Genomic DNA, 18,850 nt, shown 5'->3' on the forward strand with positions numbered 1-18,850 from the left:
AACTTATTTTTCCAAAATTAATAGCCAGTTGTTGCCAATTCATATTCAATTATTGAAGAGTCAGTGTTATCCCAACTACTTGAAATGTCATGATTATTATATGCAAAATTTCCATATTATGTTTGTATCTTCGCTTGAGTTCCCTAGAAAATACAGCTTGAGGCAAAGACTATATGAAGATGATTTAGTAGAGGATGCAAGCCATGCCCCTCCAGAATGTGGGGAAATAAAGAAGATGTGGTACATATATACAATAGAATATTACTCAGCCATAAAAAAGGAAACTGGGTCATTTGTAGAGATGTGGATGGACATAAAGTCTGTTATACAGAGTGAAGTAAGTCAGAAAGAGAAAATAATATATATTGTATATTAACGCATATATGTGGAATCTAGAAAACTGGTACAGATGAACCTATTTGCAGGGCAGGAATAAAGACTCAGACATAGAGAATGGACGCGTGGACCCAGGTGGGGAAGGAGAAGGTGGGATGAATTGGGAGATTAGGTTTGACATAAATACACTACCATGTGTAAAATAGATTGCTAGTGGGAATCTGTGGTATAGCACAGGGAGTGCAGCTATGTGCTCTGTGACCACTTAGAGGGGTGGGATAGGGAGGGTGGGAGGGAGATGCAAGAGGGGGGGGATATGGGGATATATGTATATGTATAGCTGATTCACTTCATTGTACAGCAGAAACTAACACAACATTGTAAAGCAATTCTACTCCAATTAAAAAAAGAAGTGTGAGAGAGTGAAGAAGAGGGAGTAAATACAAAATGGTTAGTTACTGAACTGACCACAGCCTCAAAAAAAAACCCCAAAACAAAACCATAGCTAATTTCTCAGTCCTTCGGGGCTGGCAAGGCCATATGGAATCACTGTGTTTTGGTATAGTCTGTTGAGTCGGGGTGGGGGTGGGGGAGGAATGAGAAATCTATGTACCGTCTTCTTTCTCAGTCTTGTCCCCTATATATTTCTCATTGGTCAATTTTTTTTTTTTTTTTTTTTTTTTTTTTTTTTGCGGTACGCAGGCCTCGCACTCTTGTGGCCTCTCCCGTTGTGGAGCACAGGCTCCGGACGCGCAGGCTCAGCGGCCATGGCTCACAGGCCCAGCCGCTCCGCGGCATGTGGGATCTTCCCGGACCGGGGCACGAACCCGTGTCCCCTGCATTAGCAGGCGGACTCTCAACCACTGCGCCACCAGGGAAGCCTCATTGGTCAAATTTTGCCCCAATCTAGTTAACTTGGAACCACTTTCCAGTTACATTAACCACTGTTGACCTAAAACCAATAGACTGCCAGTTATTTCTCCAGCAAAAAATTCGGGCTCAGCAAAGAATTGTAATTCTGGGTCTGCAACCGTGGTGAGCTCGGTGCAAGTCCCCAGTAAAAATGGAAGGGAACACTATTTTATAGAGGGAAAAAGGAAGTTGGGAGGGCTTTAATAAACAAAGAGTCCATGGTTTTTCATTAGCTGAGTTGTGATCGTCTCTCATGGGCTGTGTTCTTGCCAGGAAAGAGAAGGAAGTCTTCTTCCTCTTGGGCTCTGCTATCATTGTAGGGCATGAACACTCCCTCTTCTTGTCTCTCAGTTCTATTTAATTGAGGTTTCTGTTTATTAATTTTTCACACTATCACCCGTCTCCCAGCTTCCAAGGAAATCAGAGCAGCTGTGGATATGATAGGGTTGGGCCTGGGCACTGAAGTGACTGGGACCCCACTTCAGCAGGCACAATGATGCCATGATGGAAACCAACCTTAAGTCTCTCAGGGAAAATGAGACACCCATCAGTATTAGAGGATAAGTGATGGCTGGGGACCCCAGGGTCTCCACTGAGCAAGAAGTCCAGACATGGGGAGTAGGCAGGCCTGATTGAATCTCGGGAAACACAGCCTCAACACTATGAATCGATGTAATACAATATGGATCTGTTTCTGTACTCTCCGATCTGTTCTATTGATCTATTTGTCAATGTCTTTATATTTGATGATTCTAAACCCTCTCATTGTTTTATAAAAAGATCTTTCTCATTCCTGTGTATTTTACATTCTTCATAATTTTAGAATCATAAATCATCTTGAGAGTTTTGTTGTGATTGATTTATTGATTAATTTAACTAGAAATGATATCTTTAAATCTTTTCAGGCAGGAAAATGACCTATCTTTCCATGCATTTGGGGTTATTTGAGCTTGTACAATTTTTAAAAAATTGTTTCCTTCCTGTTTTGCATATTTCTTGTTGATTTTTGTTCTCTCATGTTTTACTGTATTTTGTGATGGTTTTTCCCACTATGCCATTTTCTAGAAGATTATTTCTGACCTTTTGTTGGTATTCAATTCAGTCAACTCCCAGAGCTTTCCTATTAGTAATAATATTTGGCCAGTGGTTTTTGTTGGATTTCTATGTAGATGAAAGCAATGACAGCTTTATCTCTTCTTTTCACTGTTTATACGTTTTATTTTTTTCTATTCTTAATTCATTTACTCATTCTCCAGTTCAGTGTTGATTAGCAAGTGTAATAGTGGGTGTTCTTATCTTAATTCTTCTATGAAAATGTTTTTAGTAATGTTTCACCTTTAAAAAAAATGTTAACTTAGTTTTTTTATAGGTATTTTATCAGTCTAAGGAAAATATCTATAGATATTTTATCAATCTAAGCTTATTGAGAGGTTTGTTGATTTGTAAACACAAAGTATGAAATGTTATTAAAGTTTTCTAGCACCTTTTTATCAAAGTGATCATATTGTTCTTTAATTAGCTAGTTGAAATCTTCATATAGTAGATTTCCTAATGTTAAGCATCCTTGCATTATTGGGACATAATAGTTATAATTTATTTTTCTTTAATACACCACTAGATTAGATTTGCTAATATTTAGGATGAGAAATCTATAAATATAAGTGAGATTGACCTACTTTTTCTACTTTTGTTTTGTCCCTATGTGTAATAAGTACAGAGTTAAACTGGGCTTTTAGATTGAGTTGGCAAATTTTCTGAGTTTTTCTATTCTTTAAGAGTTTATAACATAGGAACTAGCTGTCTTGAAGGTTTTGAAGAGGTAACTAGGGAAACAACTTAGGTGTGGTAACAAGAGAAAATTGACTACTTTTAAAATACTTGTGTAGCTACTGGTTTCTTGAGTTAAATTTGTAATTTATATTTTTCTAGAAAATCAGTTATCTTAATCGAGACTTTTCAAATGTATTTTTATAATGTTATGTAGTATACACTTTTGAAAACCTTCTGTATATTAGTAGTTATGACTGTCCTTTCCATTCCCAGATTTTGTGCCTTCTTTCTTTTTTTTGCCCCAAGCAGACATCCTACAAGTTTGATCAATTCATTGGTTTTAAAAACAAAAAGCAATTTTTTAATCAAATGAGACGTTTTTGGCTTGACATTTTATATTATTTGTGTATGCTTTCATTCTTATTAAGTCCTTATTTCTATTTACTTTACATTTTTAGCTTTCAGTGTTGAATGAATAATTCATTTGTTTCCAATTTGTTTTGTCCCCTGAACATAAATACTTATGGCTATTTATTTTCCTATGAATACAGCTTTGGTCTCATTCAGTGGGTTTAATATTTAATGCTCACATTGCCGTTCATTTAAAATACATTTTAATTTTAATTTTGATTTCCATTTTTAACAGCTTATTGAGGTATAATTGGCATGTGCCCATAGGTAAAATGTAAAATTTGATAAGTTTTGACATATATTTACATTCATTAAACCATCACCACAATCAAAATAATGGACATACGTACTATCCTCAAGCTTTTTCTTCCCCCTTTGTGATTCCTCTCTCCTGTCTGTCTACCCCAAGGCAACCACTGATTTGCTTCCTGTCACTACACATCAGTTTAATTTTTCCAGAATTTTTTATAAATGGAATCATAAAGAACATACTCTCTTTTTTAATCTGGCTTCTTTCATTCAGCATAATTATTTTGAGGTTCATCCATGTTGAGCTCATTCCTTTTCATTGTAATATTACATTGTATGGACATACCACTATTTGTTTATCCATTCACCTGTCTATGGACATTTGGGTTTTTTCAGTTTGAGATTATTACAAATTAATATGTCTTTGCATGGACACACGCTTTTATTTCTCTTAGGAAATCTCTAGGAGTGGAATGTGTAGATCTTATATACGGGCACATGTGTAACTTTTTAAAACACAGCCAAACTGTTTTGCATAGTGGTTGTATCATTTTACATTTTTATCAGAGGTATATGAGAGTTCTAGCTACTCCTCAGCTTCATCAACATTCAATATTGTCAGTCATTTGAATTTTAGATGTTCTAGTAGGTATGTAGTATATAGTAGCATCTGATTGTGGTTTTAATTTGTTTTCCTAATGACAAATGATGCTGAGTATCTTTTCATGTGTTTAATTGCAATCTGAAATCTTCTTTGGGAAAGTGTTCAAATATTTGTCCTTTTTTATTGGGTTTTAAGTTGTGTGAGTTCTTTTTATATTCTAGACACGTCCTTTGTCAACTATGTGACTGACAGATTTTCTGCTAGCCTATGCCACATTCTTTAGTTGCTTAACAGTGTTTTGTTTTTTTGTTTGTTTTGTTTTTTTAAGAGCAGAAGTTCTTAATTTGATGAAGTCCAATTTATCAAATGTTTCTTTTATGGATTGAACTTTTGGTGTTGTGCGAAAGAAATCTTTGCTTCACCCATTCATTGTTCATAAGTATTGTATTCTATGTTTTCTAACAATGTTAGAGTTTTATGTTCTATTTTGAGCAAATATCGTATATGATATGGAGTATGGATTTAACTTTTCTTTCCTTATTGATATCCAATTTTCAGCATCATTCTCTGAAAAGACTACCCTTTCTTCGTTGGGTACCTTTGCACCTTTGTCAAAAGTCAACTGATTGTGTGTGTGTGTACACACTTTTGCTCCAGTACCACACTATATCTTGATTATTGCAGATTTATGATAAGTCTGAAATCAGGTAGTTCTTGTTCTCCGAATCTGTCCTTGTTCATCATGGTTGCTTTGTTCATTGCATTTTCACACGAATTTTAAAAGCAGCTTGTCAATGTCTACATCAAAAGTCTGCAGGCATTTTGCTTAAGATTGCATGGAATCAATTTTGGGTGAATGAACGTCTAAACAGTGTTAAATCTTCTGAAATGTTATAATATCCATTTATTCAGGGCTTCTTTAACTTTACATAGCATTTTTTTGTTGGTTTTTAGTTTTCAGTATGTAGGCCTTACATATCTTTTATCTGGTTTATTACCATATATGTTACAGTTTGATGCTATTGTAAGTAGCATTGATTTTTAATTTCAATTTATGGTTGTTTAAGGGTAGATAATAGAAATATAATTGAGTTTTATTATTGATCTTGAGTCTGGAAACCTTGTGAGCAAACTTATAATAGCTTTTCTGCACATTCCATAGGACTTCATGTATAGATGACCTTGTCGTCTGCAAATAGAGACAGTTTTATTTTTTGCTTTCCGGTATGAATTAGTTTTATTTATTTTCCTTGCCTTAGTGGCTGGATCCTCTAGTACAGTGTTGAATAGAAGTGGTGAGAGGGGACATTCTTGCCTTGTTCCTGGTCTTAGGGGAAAACATTCAGTGTTTCATTATAAAGTATGATGTTAGCTGTAGGTTTTTCATAGAGCCTCTTTAATTACAAAGTTCCCTTCCACTCTTTGTTTTATGTGAGTTTTAAAATAAGAAATGGATATTAGATTTTATCGAATGCTTTTTTCCTAGATCTATTGAGAGCATCGTATAATTTATTTTTTGTTAGTCTGTATCATGGTAGATTACACTGATTGATTCTTATCTTTGCATTCCTGGGATAAACCCTGCTCTGTCATGATGTTTTAACATTTTAGCTATTGTTGAAGTCAATGTGCTAAAATTTTATAGCTTTGCATCTATGTTCAGGAGCAATATTGGTAGTTTTCTTATAATGTCTTTTCCTGAATTTGATATCAGAGTAAAGGAAACTTTCTCTACTCACAGAAAACTACTTAAACTAAATGTGTGGGTTTTCCACACCAAGAAATTCTCCAATTCTCTGCAGACACCAACTGGGTGTCCTACAGTTTAATTTAGTTCTGAACTAAGTACCCAGCATTAGCACAGACACCCCAGGTTAAGGGCTCAGAATCATAAGATTGCCCCCACTTCAGATACAAGTGGGGGCAATCTTATTGTTCCAAGTCCCAGGTTGTTATCTGTACTTCTGACCAACTCGCTATAAATCAGAGGTTCCCACAACTCCCTACTCAGTTTCAATAATTTGCTAGAACCACTCACAAAACTCAGGTAAGCATTTTACTTATGTTTGCCAGTTTATTTTAATGGGAAGATGAAGATGTACGTGGGGCAAGGTCTAGAAGTACCCTGAGCAGAGGAGCTTCTATCCCTGTGGAGTAGGGATGCACCACCCTCCCAGCATGTCGATGCATTCACCAACCTGGAAGTTCTCTGAATCTTGTAGTTTAGGGATTTTTATGGATGCTTCATCACATAGGCATGATGGGTAATTAACTCAATCTCCAGTCACTCTCCCTCCTGAAGGATGGAGAGTGGGACTGAAAGTTCCACACTGCTAATCATGGCTTGGTCTTTCTGATGACCAGCCCACATCCTGAAGCTATCAAGAGACCATCAAGAGTTAACTTATTGTACCAAAAGATACTACTATTATCCGAGAAATTCCAAGGGATTTAGGAGCTGTGTGTAAGGTGCTCCCATTACTACTAACACTCAGGAAATCGCTAAGGTTTTAAGAGTTCTGTGTCACGAACCAGGGGTGGAGACCAAGTATATACGTATATATGTTTGAAGTATACTTGTTTACAATATTAGTTTCAGGTGTACAGCATAGTGATTCAATATTTTTCTAGGTTTTACTCCATTTAAAGTTATTAGAAAATAATGACTGTATTTCTCTGTGCTGTACAATATATCCTTGTTGCTTATCTATTTTATACATAGTAGTTTGTATCTCTCAATCCCATTCTTCTATCTTGCCCTCCCCCTTCCCTCCCCCCTAGTAACCACTAGCTTGTTTTCTATATCTGTGCGTCTATTTCCCTTTTGTTATGTACATTCACTTGTTTTATTTTTTAGATTATACATACAAGGGATAACATGCAGTATTTGTCTTTCTCTGTCTGACTTACTTCACTAAGCATAATCACGTACCCTCTAGGTACAACCACTTCGTTGCGAATCACAGAATTTCATTCTTTTTTATGGCTGGACAATATTCCATTGTGTGTGTGCGTGTGTGTCTGTATTACATCTTCTTTATCCATTCACCTATTGGTAGACACTTGGGTTGCTTCCGTACCTTGGCTGTTGTAAATAATGCTGCTATGAACACTGGGGTACATGTATCTTTTCAAGTTAGTATTTTCATTTTATTTGGAGATGTACTCGGCACTGGATTGCTGGGTCATATGGGAGTTCTATTTTTAGTTTTTTGAGGAGCTTCAATACTGTTTTCCATAGCACTGTCACCAATTTACATTTTCACTAACACAGTGTACAAACGTTCCCTTTTCTCCACATCCTTGCTAACATTTGTTATTTGTAGACTTTTTGATGCTAGCCATTCTGACATGTGTGAGGTGATATCTCATTGTCTTGCATTTCTCCAGTAATTAAGCGATATGGAACATCTTTTCATGTGCCTGTTAGCTATCTGTATGTCTTCTTTGGAAAAAAGTCTATTCAGGTCTTTTGCTCTTTTTCTTTTTTCTTTTGATAGGTGTTTTTTCTTCTCATTCCTAGTGGGAGGATATTTAATAATATTTTCCCAAGTATAATGAAGAATAATGGTTACCATTGTTTATATGTGCTATGTCTTCTTTATCCATTCATCTGTCGATGGACACTTAGATTGCTTCCATGTCCTGGCTATTGTAAATAGAGCTGCAATGAACATTGTGGTACATGACTGCTTTTTTTTTTTTTTTTTTAAATATTTATTTGTTTGCCCTGGGTCTTAGTTGCAGCAGGTGGGTTCCTTAGTTGCGGCTCACAGGCTCCTTAGTTGCAGCATGCAAACTCTTAGTTGCGGCATGCGTGTGGGATCTAGTTCCCTGAGCAAGCATCGAACCCAGGCCCCCTGCATTGGGAGCACAGAGTCTTAATCACTGCGCCACCGGCGAAGTCCCCATGACTGCTTTTGAATTATGGTTTTCTCAGAGTATATGCCCAGTAATGGGATTGCTGGGTCGTATGGTAGTTCTATTTTTAGTTTTTTAAGGAACCTGCCTACTGTTCTCCGTAGTGGCTGTATCAATTTACATTCCCACCAACAGTGCAAGAGGGTTCCATTTTCTCCACACCCTCTCCAGCATTTATTGTTTCTAGATTTTTAATGATGGCCATTCTGACTGGTGTGAGGTGATATCTCATTGTAGTTTTGACTTGCATTTCTCTAATGATTAATGATGTTGAGCATCCTTTCATGTGCTTGTTGGCAATCTGTATATCTTCTTTGGAGAAATGTCTATTTAGGTCTTCTGCCCGTTTTTGGACTGGGTTATTTGTTTTTTTTGATATTGAGCTGCATGAGCTGCTTGTAAATTTTGGAGATTAATCCTTTGTCAGTTGCTTCAGTTGCAAATATTTTCTCCCATTCTGAAGGTTGTCTTTTCGTCTTGTTTATGGTTTCCTTTGCTGTGCAAAAGATTTTGAGTTTCATTAGGTCCCATTTGTTTATTTTTGTTTTTATTTCCATTTCTCTAGGAGGTGGGTCAAAAAGTATCTTGCTGTGATTTATGTCATAGAGTGTTCTGCCTATGTTTTCCTCTAAGAGTTTTATAGTGTCTGGTCTTACATTTAGGTCTTTAATCCATTTTGAGTTTATTTTTGTGTATGGTATTAGGAGTATTCTAATTTCATTCTTTCACATGCAGCTGTCCAGTTTTCCCAGCACCACTTATTGAAGAGGCTGTCTTTTCTCTGTTGTATATTCTTGCCTCCTTTATCAAAAATAAGGTGACCATATGTGCGTGGGTTTATCTCTGGGCTTTCTATCCCGTTCCATTGATCTGTATTTCTGTTTTTGTGCCAGTATTACTCAGCCATAAAAAGAAATGAAATTGAGTTATTTGTAGTGAGGTGGATGAACGTAGAGTCTGTCATACAGAGTGAAGTAAGTCAGAAAGAGAAAAACAAATACCGTATGCTAACACATATATATGGAATCTAAGGAAAAAAAAAAGATCATGAAGAACCTAGGGGCAGGACAGGAATAAACATGCAGACATAAAGAATGGACTTGAGGATGGGGGGGGTGGGGTGGGGGGAAGGGTAAGCTGGGATGAAGTGAGAGAGTGGCACTGACATATATACGCTACCAAATGTAAAACCGATAGCTAGTGGGAAGCAGCCGCATAGCACAGGGAGATCAGCTGGTGCTTTGTGATCACCTAGAGGGGTGGGATAGGGAGGGTGGGAGGGAGACTCAAGAGGGAGGAGATATGGGATATATGTATATGTCTAGCTGATTCACTTTGTTATAAATCAGAAACGAACACACCATTGTAAAGCAGTTATACTCCAATAAAAATGTTAAAAAAAAAAAAAAAGAATAAGAGTTACCATCTAGGGGCTGATTTGTTTGATGTAGCTGGTACTGAAAAGAGCAGTTCTCTGGAGTAAGAGCAGTCATTGTTTTTTTTTTTTTTTTTTTTTTTTCAGTTTCAAAGACCTGCTGCTACAGTAAACAGTGCTTCACTTTGTTTTCCATCCTCTGCTTTCTCCAGTAGGTCTTTCTTGGCTGATGGATGATCTTCCTATTTGACTTCAGTTTTACTGCCTTTAACTGTCTTACTTTCGGTTCCTGGCATACCAAAATGCCATGTGAATAAGCGCCAAGTCATTTGCACAAGCAAAGCAATAGGGCCAAGCAAGTGCCTTTCCTCCCAGCTGGACCTTCTTCCGCAAGCGGGGTCCTTGCGGTCGTCTCCAGAAATTGGAGGCTCGGGGCGGGGGGCCCTGCTGCCACCTCCCGAGGCCACCCGAGGCTCGGTGGCTCCCCGCTCGCGCTCTGCGTCTGCGCGCTGGGCGCCCGACCAGACCCACGGCGAGGTCGCCGCCCGGGCACCTGCCGCGCTCAGCCCCAGGTGACAGGGGACGGGCCGGGGCTGAGAGCATGTCCCCGGCGACCCCGCAGCAACTCCGCGGGGCCCGACGCGCTGCTTGACCATTTTTTAATGAGGTTGTTTGTTTGTTTTTTGATATTGAATTGTTATGAGGTGTTTACTTTGGATGTTAATCCCTTATCAATAATATCATTTACATCCTCTTCTGTTCTTTGGAAGAGATTGTGTAGAATTATTGTCAATCCTTCTTTAAATGTTGGATAGATTTCTCCAGTCAAACTACCCTGTTTTGGAAATTTCTTTTTTGGGAGTTTTAAAATTATGAATTCGGTTTCTTAATAGTTATAGGGATAATTAAATTATGTATTTCATATTGAGTGAGCTGTGGTAGTTTGTTTTTCAAGGAATTCATCCGTTTGTCTATGTTATAAAATATTTGCAAGTAGAGTAGTTTATAGTTTTCCCTTATCTAGTTGTTTTTATGTATATCTCTTTGAAGGTTGCATTTTTTTTCCCCATTGCTTATTTGCCATAGTTGTAGTGACAGACAGTCTGACATTTCCTGCCTGCTACCAACTGGAGATTCAGTAACATCTTCCTAGTTTACAATTAATGAATGAGGGTCAGAGACAGTTTGGAATTATAGTTCTCAATCCGTTAGGAACTATAAATTTGGATTTGCGTAAAAACTTACATTATTTAGAGAATAATGATTCACATATTGCTAAACCAAGTGGAGACAGTCCATGCTCTTATGTGGCAACATATATGTAGATGAAGGGATGTCTGAATTGATTGGCAACGTCACGATCACAGCCAACAGAGGCAGTAACCCAAATGATTCCTTCTCTGGGCATACTTAATCTTAATGTAGAGTACCCAGGAAATGCCTTCCACCTATAGATATTAAAAGTTTCTGGAGTAAAGGCACGTCACCTTTGTTTGCCTCCATCTTTTCAACAAGACGGGAGGTAAGCTTATCTGATATAAGGGAAGGAAGAATGGGGTGAAGGATTCAGGGGAGTGGAAATGGTTAGAAGCAACCAGTTGGGGAAGATCCAGGGGCAAGAAGTGTAATAGTCTTAAGAGCTGTTGGTACAAGCAGCTAGCTTTTATCCTCTCTTACTAGGATATGAACTTATTGAGGGCAGGGTTATACTTGAATAATCTACAGTATGCTCAGAGCAGTGACTGGTACAAAGTGAGTACTCAGGAGGTACATTTTAATTGAAGGAGGACAGAGAAACATTATTTTGACTAATGGTCCAAGTTATCCAATTTCTTAGGAACTTAAGCTATCTTTAAGCACCCACAGAATCCTAATAGCTACCTCTAAGATAACTTTATTCTAAGGCAGTGGTTCTCAACTTTGGCTTTCCAACAGAATCAGTTGATGTGACGATTAATTTTATGTGCCATCTTGGCTAGGCTGTGGAGCCTGGTGGTTTGGTCAAACACCAGTCTAGATATTGCTGCAAAGATATTTTGTAGATGCAATTTGTATTTACAATTAGCTAACTATAACCAAAGATTATCTTCCAAAATGTGGGTGGGCTTCATCCAATCGCTTGAAAGGCTTTAAGAGCAAAAGCTGAGGTTTACCAGAGAAGAAAGAATTCTGCCTCAAGACTGTACCAAGAAACCCTGCCTTTGTTTCCAGGGCCACAGATTTGTACTCAAGACTGCAGCAGCAACTCTTGTCTGAATTCTCAGCCTGCCAGCCTACCCTGCAGATTTCTGTCTTGCCAGCCACTGCCGTGCTCCATGATCACATGAGCCAAGTTTTAAAAATAAATCTCTTTCTCTCTCTCCCTCTTTCTCCCTCTTCAATAGGTAGGTAGGTAGGTAGGTAGATAGATACATAGATAGATAATCTATTTTGTTTCTCTGAAGAACCCTGATTGATGCATTTGGTCAACTTAAAAAGAAAAGACTCCTGGGTTCCACCCTCTGGGATTCTGTGTTTGTTTGTTTGTGTTGGGGGGGTAATTCCTTCTCATTTTTTAACTCTATCTTCTGCATCCTTGAAAAGCAAACTTTCATTGAAAGGTTAGACTAGGGAATTAAAATCAGGTTCTGTTTTCTAAGTTAATCTCTCTTGCTTATTCGTCACTAACAAAGGAACTATTCAAACTCCAGGTGTGTGTTCACAATCACGGCTGAAGATCTCTTGTCCCCTCGCAGGAGCCTTAAGCTTCTGGTTGGTGTTTGTCTCCAGGCTCAGCTTCTGCTCAAGCTTTTTCTCTGCTTCTCAGCAGTGTAGCCCCCGGGCCACTGGGAGCTTGAGCTATGACCACTTGTCTTCTGGACAGGACGATGAGATTTCAAGACCACAGAGGGAGTGTAGAGCTTAGTAGCAAACAGAAAAAAGAAGTGATCCTTGAAAAGAGTAACAGGAGAGGCTGAGGAACGGACTCTCCACCAGAATAAGGTGCCTTGCCTTTGAAGGTGGGACAGACAAGAGACAGGTTTTTGTTGCTGTTGTTTTAAAACATTTATTTATTTTTATCAAGTGAAGAAACATAAAAGGCAGTTATTTTTTGCTCTGTGGAATTGCGGGGGGGAAAAAAAGGCTGTTAGCAGAATTTCTTGTATCCTGATAGCCATGAAGGTCTAAGAAAGAAGTGTCAGAGGCGAGCTCCTAACGAGAGCACCAGGCAGCATGCAGAGTATGGAGGGCAATGGAAAGGCAAGAGAAGGTAAAGGCCTCTGTTCGTTAGTTTAATCATCCTTCTCCGAAGGAGATGGAAGAGGGACCGACCGCCAAGGAATTTTCCTGCTTCCAACCAGACATGAAACCTAGAGGCTTTCAGTATCAACATTGAAAAGACTGCTTTGTTTCCAGGAGCCCAGAGAGAGGGGCCTCTTTATGACCCCTAGAAAGGAATGTACTGGAGATGAAGTGAAGATAGGCCTTTCTGTCTTTGCTGCCTGACATTTCCACGGCCTCTCTTTATTGAGCCCTAAGGCTGGGATGGAGAAGAGGACACTGCCGATGCTTTTACGTTCCGGGACTGATAGGCTATGCTCAATGTGGGGTCTGAAGAGGCCAAACAGAACCTGTAGAACAATGTCCCTGGCACACTCAGTGCTCTGCTTGGGCTCTGGGGCTAATGAACACCATCCATTGAGTGAGGACGGAAAGGGAACAGAGTCTTTTGAAGTCAAGACAGTTTTTGTTCAAAGCAACTTTAGTTTTCCTCCCAGAACTATTAAGTAGCGGTTTATTACCTAGTAACTTCTTTATTGCCTGCTGGGAGACCCACCTTGATTGAAAAGAAATACAGGCTTTGGCTTCCCTAGTGCATGCCATGCAGAGGGGGAGAGGACAGTCATGTGCTGGTGAAGCTTCTTGGTGGGAAGGGAAGCCCTGCCTTGTAGTATTTGCTGATTTACTTGGTGTAAATACTCCAACCCTGACTGGTTTCAAGCTACTGATGAAATGACTGAAAGCAGAGTTGGGAAGAGACGTATACAACGGGCTCTCGAGAGCAGGTGGGGTCCAGCGCAGCACGTCCCTTAGATGAGTCTCCCTCCCTTTATGGGTTTTCTTATGGGACGAGAGATCATTGGAAGCAGACAGCTCTAGGTTTGTGTCGAGCTGGGTAACTTCTCTAAACTAAGCTCAACTGGAGGACCGGAACATCTGTAGTACTCCCACAGTGCTTTAAAAGGATGAAACTAAATATACAAATTTATTTGAAGCACCCTACCAGAGGGCCCAGTACACAATAGATGCTCATAAATTTTATTTCTATCCCTTCTCTTAATAACCATTACTACTGCTGAGCTGGATCACTTATGAATCTACTCTTGGTTTGAGGGACTAGAGCCCCACCCTCTGGTTAACACATATGAATAGATCCTTAAACTGGAATGAGGAGTGGGTGGTAGTGAGGTTCCGTGTCACTCCCTTTTCCAGATCTCTTTCCCTCTTACATCCTTTCTGATTCCCATAAGTAATCACTAAGTTGCTGAGGCTTTTATAGTTACTCAGAGGTTTTGAATGATTTCTTCACAGGCACACAGTAAGAAGTAGCAAAGTCACAAATCAAACCCAGTGTCTCTTATCTCTGCTCCAGCTTTCCCATGGCCCCTGCTGCTAAAGCTGGATCCCCAGACAGCCTTTCTCTGCGTGGAGACAGAGGCCAGGATTTATCACCTACACTTGGGACCAGCCGGCCGCTCCTTCCTGAGAAGGTTAGATTCGTAACAAGTAATGGCAGCCGGGCTTGTCTGTATGTAATGAAAAGACAGCGCAGTGAGTGTCAGAGCGTGAAGCTCTGAGCCCCGCTGGTTGTGCCATCTGTTATTTTTCTGAGTCTGTAAAATGGACAGAGTCATGCTTACCTTGCATATTTCATAGCGCAGTGGGAGGACAGCCTCAATAACGGAGAAAAGAAGTGTTGTGTAAGCTGGAAAGTATAGAGCCAATGCCACATATCATCGCTGTCATAAGTGAGCCCGCAGCATAGTGGCTAGCACCTGGGCTCAGGAGGTAGGCCAAACCGGGTCTGAATCCCAGTTCTGCCACTTACTGCTGGGCTAACCTTGGGCGAGTTACTAATCCTATTTGAGACTTGGTTTCCTCTCAGTTACCTTGTAGGGATGATGCTTCCTACCTCATACAGCTGTTAGGAAGTTTATCTGTAAATATGGGACCTCTCTTGGCGTGGCGCCCAGCATCTTGGACGTGCTCATTAGCTGTCAGTTACTGTCATCATTATTATATGTTGTAGTTTATCCTGGTCTTAAGAACAGGCTCCCAGAACTATTAAAAAGAACTATTGTTCTTTTTAAAGAACAGGGCTTTAAAAAGATGGACCCAAAGGGGCACAGAGGGAACACTGCCAGGGTAAACTTGTGTCCTTTCCTGGTTTTCACTGATGAACCCTTGACTGAGTGCATAGGAAAGATGTGCCTTTGCTGCTGCTACTTCTGCAGCCAGTCCCCATCTCGGTACCCTGCTAAGGGTCACACGTGGTGTCAGGCTGAACGCCCCTCTTCACCGCAGCCCTGGGGGTAGTTACTGTCACCCATCCACAGATGAGCAGTGTGTCTCTTTGACTGCTTAAGGTATTTCCGTGGGGTCTTGTAATTAGTTAGATGAGCTGTAAGTTACACCCAGCTCTGGCTGCCTCGTGCTCTGTGGGCCAGTTGGTCTAGGACCATAGCGCTTATGTGTGGTGCCTGGACCAGCAACAGCAAGCATCACCTGGGAACTTGTTAGAAGGGAATTAGGAACTCTGGCGGGAGGGTCCAGCAGTGTGTGTGTGTGTGTGTGTGTGTGTGTGTGTGTCCGTGTCCTAACAAGCCCTCCGGGTGTTCTGATGCTTGCTGAGAACCACTGGTATGTGGATCCTCCTGGGAAGTTTCTTCAAACTCCTCACCTGCCCCAGATTTCCTAGAGCTGCCATTTTGGGGTGAATTTCCTTCATCGTGAGTGATGAAGCAGCATTAGAGCTGCCTCTTCCCGTTCCATTTCTCTTTCTAGGGAAATTCCCTGTAGATCAGGGCATTACTGTAATTAATTAATTAGAGTAAATTAACAGCACTACTTACGTTCTTAGCATGCACCTGGTGCAAATGGTGCTTTTAATTTTGCAGGGATATTCCCCCGAGATGTGCAGAGTAAATAGGGCTTCCACACTTATTTTCAGGTAAGGCCCTGACTTTGCTGACAGAGGAGGAGACCAGGTTGCTGCCCAAGCATCCCATGAAGGATTGCTGGTGGTATTATTGCTATCTGTTCTCTCCTTTCGTCCAAGCACAGTAGCATAAATATCTGTTAGGTACATGATCTTCTTCCATAAAAAATAAGTTCTTTTTTTTTCCCACCTATCTCTCAAAGTAGTTTGAAAGTTAGAAAGAGTTGAAATAAAATATTCTGTAGGAGGCTGAATTTTGTTTGCTACCATGAGAAAAGGTGGCAGGTGTGCAAAATTGCCACCAAAATGCTGCCCAATACCATAGAATTTCTGAATAATTCATATATAATTATCTTTGAAGAGGGGGGCTACGTTTCTAGCATTTTCCTCCTAATTTTGTGCATCTGGCAGATGATAGGGTTGGGAGGGAGCTATCAGTCCAGTAGGAGGCATGAAAAGGTATTATTTTAACAAAAATTGTAGGCATGCAAAATTCAAGCATAAAAGAAGGAATACGATGTTTAGGGTTGCTGGTTGGGTCCCCAGAGTGCCTAGACTACAGCTGTAGTAAAAATTTGAGAGAATGGAGTTCATCTCTCCCCATCCTCTGCTTCCATGGATTTAGGTTCTATGTTTAGTATGGTAAGGGTAGGGTAGACCACTTTGACATACTGGTTATTTTGAGCTGTAGGCACTTGAAATACAGCAGATGCAGAGAGAGCCTTTCTTGGAACTCCCCTTATCTGCCTAAAGATAGAACCTACAAAAGGAACTCAATTTTCATAAATCCCTTCCCTGAAGTTTCTCATTAACGAGGGAGAATTGACTCTTGTCAGAGGAGGAGACATCACACCCAGATAAACTTTTTCACAAACTATGGAACCTCCCTTCTATTCTCCTGAGAGCTTTCATCTTTTCTGAAAATCATTTACTCTCCCATAAGAAATCTACATTGCCCCAAGCCTTTCCCTATTAGCAGGGTAATTAAGCCTGAATTCTGAGCCACCTCTTTGAGTTACACATTTTTCCCTGGGTATCTCCCAGGTATACATGTTAACAAACTTCAGTTTGCTTTTCACCTGTTAATCTTAGGGGTCTCAACTGAGAGCTCAGGAGAGTAGAAGGAAAATTATTTTTCCTCCCCTACAATGGAGTGCACTTAAGATGCCGGGTTTCATAGATGGGTCTACACTCCCATCTTCATTCTCATCAGCCACAGCACAGCCAGGTAGCCTCTGCTGAGACTGAGCCATGTGGTGCTTGAGGAGGAGAAAAGTGGCTGGGGTGACACTTCTAGGCAGGAGTCAGTAAACTTTGCTGAAGGTTCAGTTTGCCTCCGGTATAACTGAATAGGTGAATTCAGACAGGGGTTTTGGTATCTCAGTGCCTGTTTTCTCATCTAGAAATGGATGTGTTGAAATTAGTCCCACTAATCTGATAGAAATAGTCAGATGAGAATATGAGAGTGCAGACATTAGTGTGCTTTGAAAAGCTTAAAGTGCTAGATGATGCTGGGACAAAATTTATTAAAATGAGCATTTCCCAGCCTTTGCTGAACTTCACAATGCTGGCTTTGAAGGGACCTAATCTTTGCTTGTTCAACTCCTCTCTCTCCCTCTTTCTTTTGGATGGAAGTTCTGCCTCTGCAGCTAGTTCATCGGCTAAAGGGGCAAGGGAAAAAAGAACACAGATTCTGGGGCTTTGGAAGTTTTGAGGGTGCAAGAGGAAATTGTGGGTTTAAGAGTGTGAGGCTCTGAAGCAGCCACTGAGGTGCAAGAAAGGAAGGAGGCTGGAAAATCATTAAAGAGGTTGGGGGCATATTATGAATTCAATTCCCTTTCACGTTCTTTAAGTATTAATTGGAATTACTCTTAAAGTATTTATGGTTACTGGACTATATTTCTTTGACTGCAACATCATCTCTAGATAGGACCATATGGGGTTTCAGCTTATATTTGGGTATTATTTTTTGAAGTGGCATTCCTAATTGGGTGTCCAGGAAAGAGAGAATTAACGGTGGGAAACATTTGAAGCTTAGAGAGATGAAAGAATGATATAAGTTAGATCTATGAGTCCTGTTTCCAACCTGCAATTCCCTGATTTACACAGTGAAATGTGGATAGATGTTTATATATATAAACATTTGGAAGACTTTGCGTCTGTAAAAAGAAATAACCTGCTTCAAAGAAACAAACACTGCCATCCCTACTGTTTCCCCTCCCATTTAACTAGACCGAGAGGAACTTGTTAGGGTTTACCAGCAACTTGCTGGTGCTAAATGAAATGATCACCTTTGGGTTCAAGATGGCAGAGTAGAAGGACGTGCACTCACTCCCTCTTGCGAGAGCAGCAGAATCACAGCTAACTGCTGAATAATCACTGACAGGAAGACACTGGAACTCACCAAAATGATACCCCACATCGAAAGACAAAGGAGAAGCCGCAATGAGAGGGTAGGAGGGGTGCAATCACAATAAAATCAAATCCCACGACTGCTGGGTGGGTGACTCACAAACTGGAGAACACTTATACCAAAGGAGTCCACCCACTGGAGGGAAGGTTCTGAGCCCCACGTCAGGCTTCCCAGCCTGGGGGTCCGGCAACGGGAGGAGGAATTCCTGGAGAATCAGATTTTGAAGGCTAGTGGGGTTTGATTGCAGGACTTTGACAGGACTGGGAGAAACAGAGACTCGACTCTTGGAGGACACGCACAAAGTAGTGTGCGCATCAGGACCCGGGGGAAGCAGTGACCCCACAGGAGACTGAACCAGACCTACCTGCTAGTGCTGGAGGGTTTCCTGCAGAGGCGGGGGATGGCTGTGGCTCACTGTGGGGACAAGGACACTGGCAGCAGAAGTTCTGGGAAGAACTTCTTGGCATGAGCCCTCCTGGAGTCTGCCATTATCCCCACCAAAGAGCCCATAGCCTTCGGTTCTGGGGTGCCTCAGGCCAAACAACCTACAGGGAGGGAACTCAGCCCCACCCATCAGCAGACAAGCAGATTAAAGTTTTGCTGAGCTCTGCATACCAGAGCAACACCAAGCTCTACCCACCACCAGTCTCTCCCATCAGG

This window comes from Phocoena phocoena, chromosome 16 (assembly GCF_963924675.1).
Source record: "Phocoena phocoena chromosome 16, mPhoPho1.1, whole genome shotgun sequence".
Taxonomy (NCBI): domain Eukaryota; kingdom Metazoa; phylum Chordata; class Mammalia; order Artiodactyla; family Phocoenidae; genus Phocoena; species Phocoena phocoena.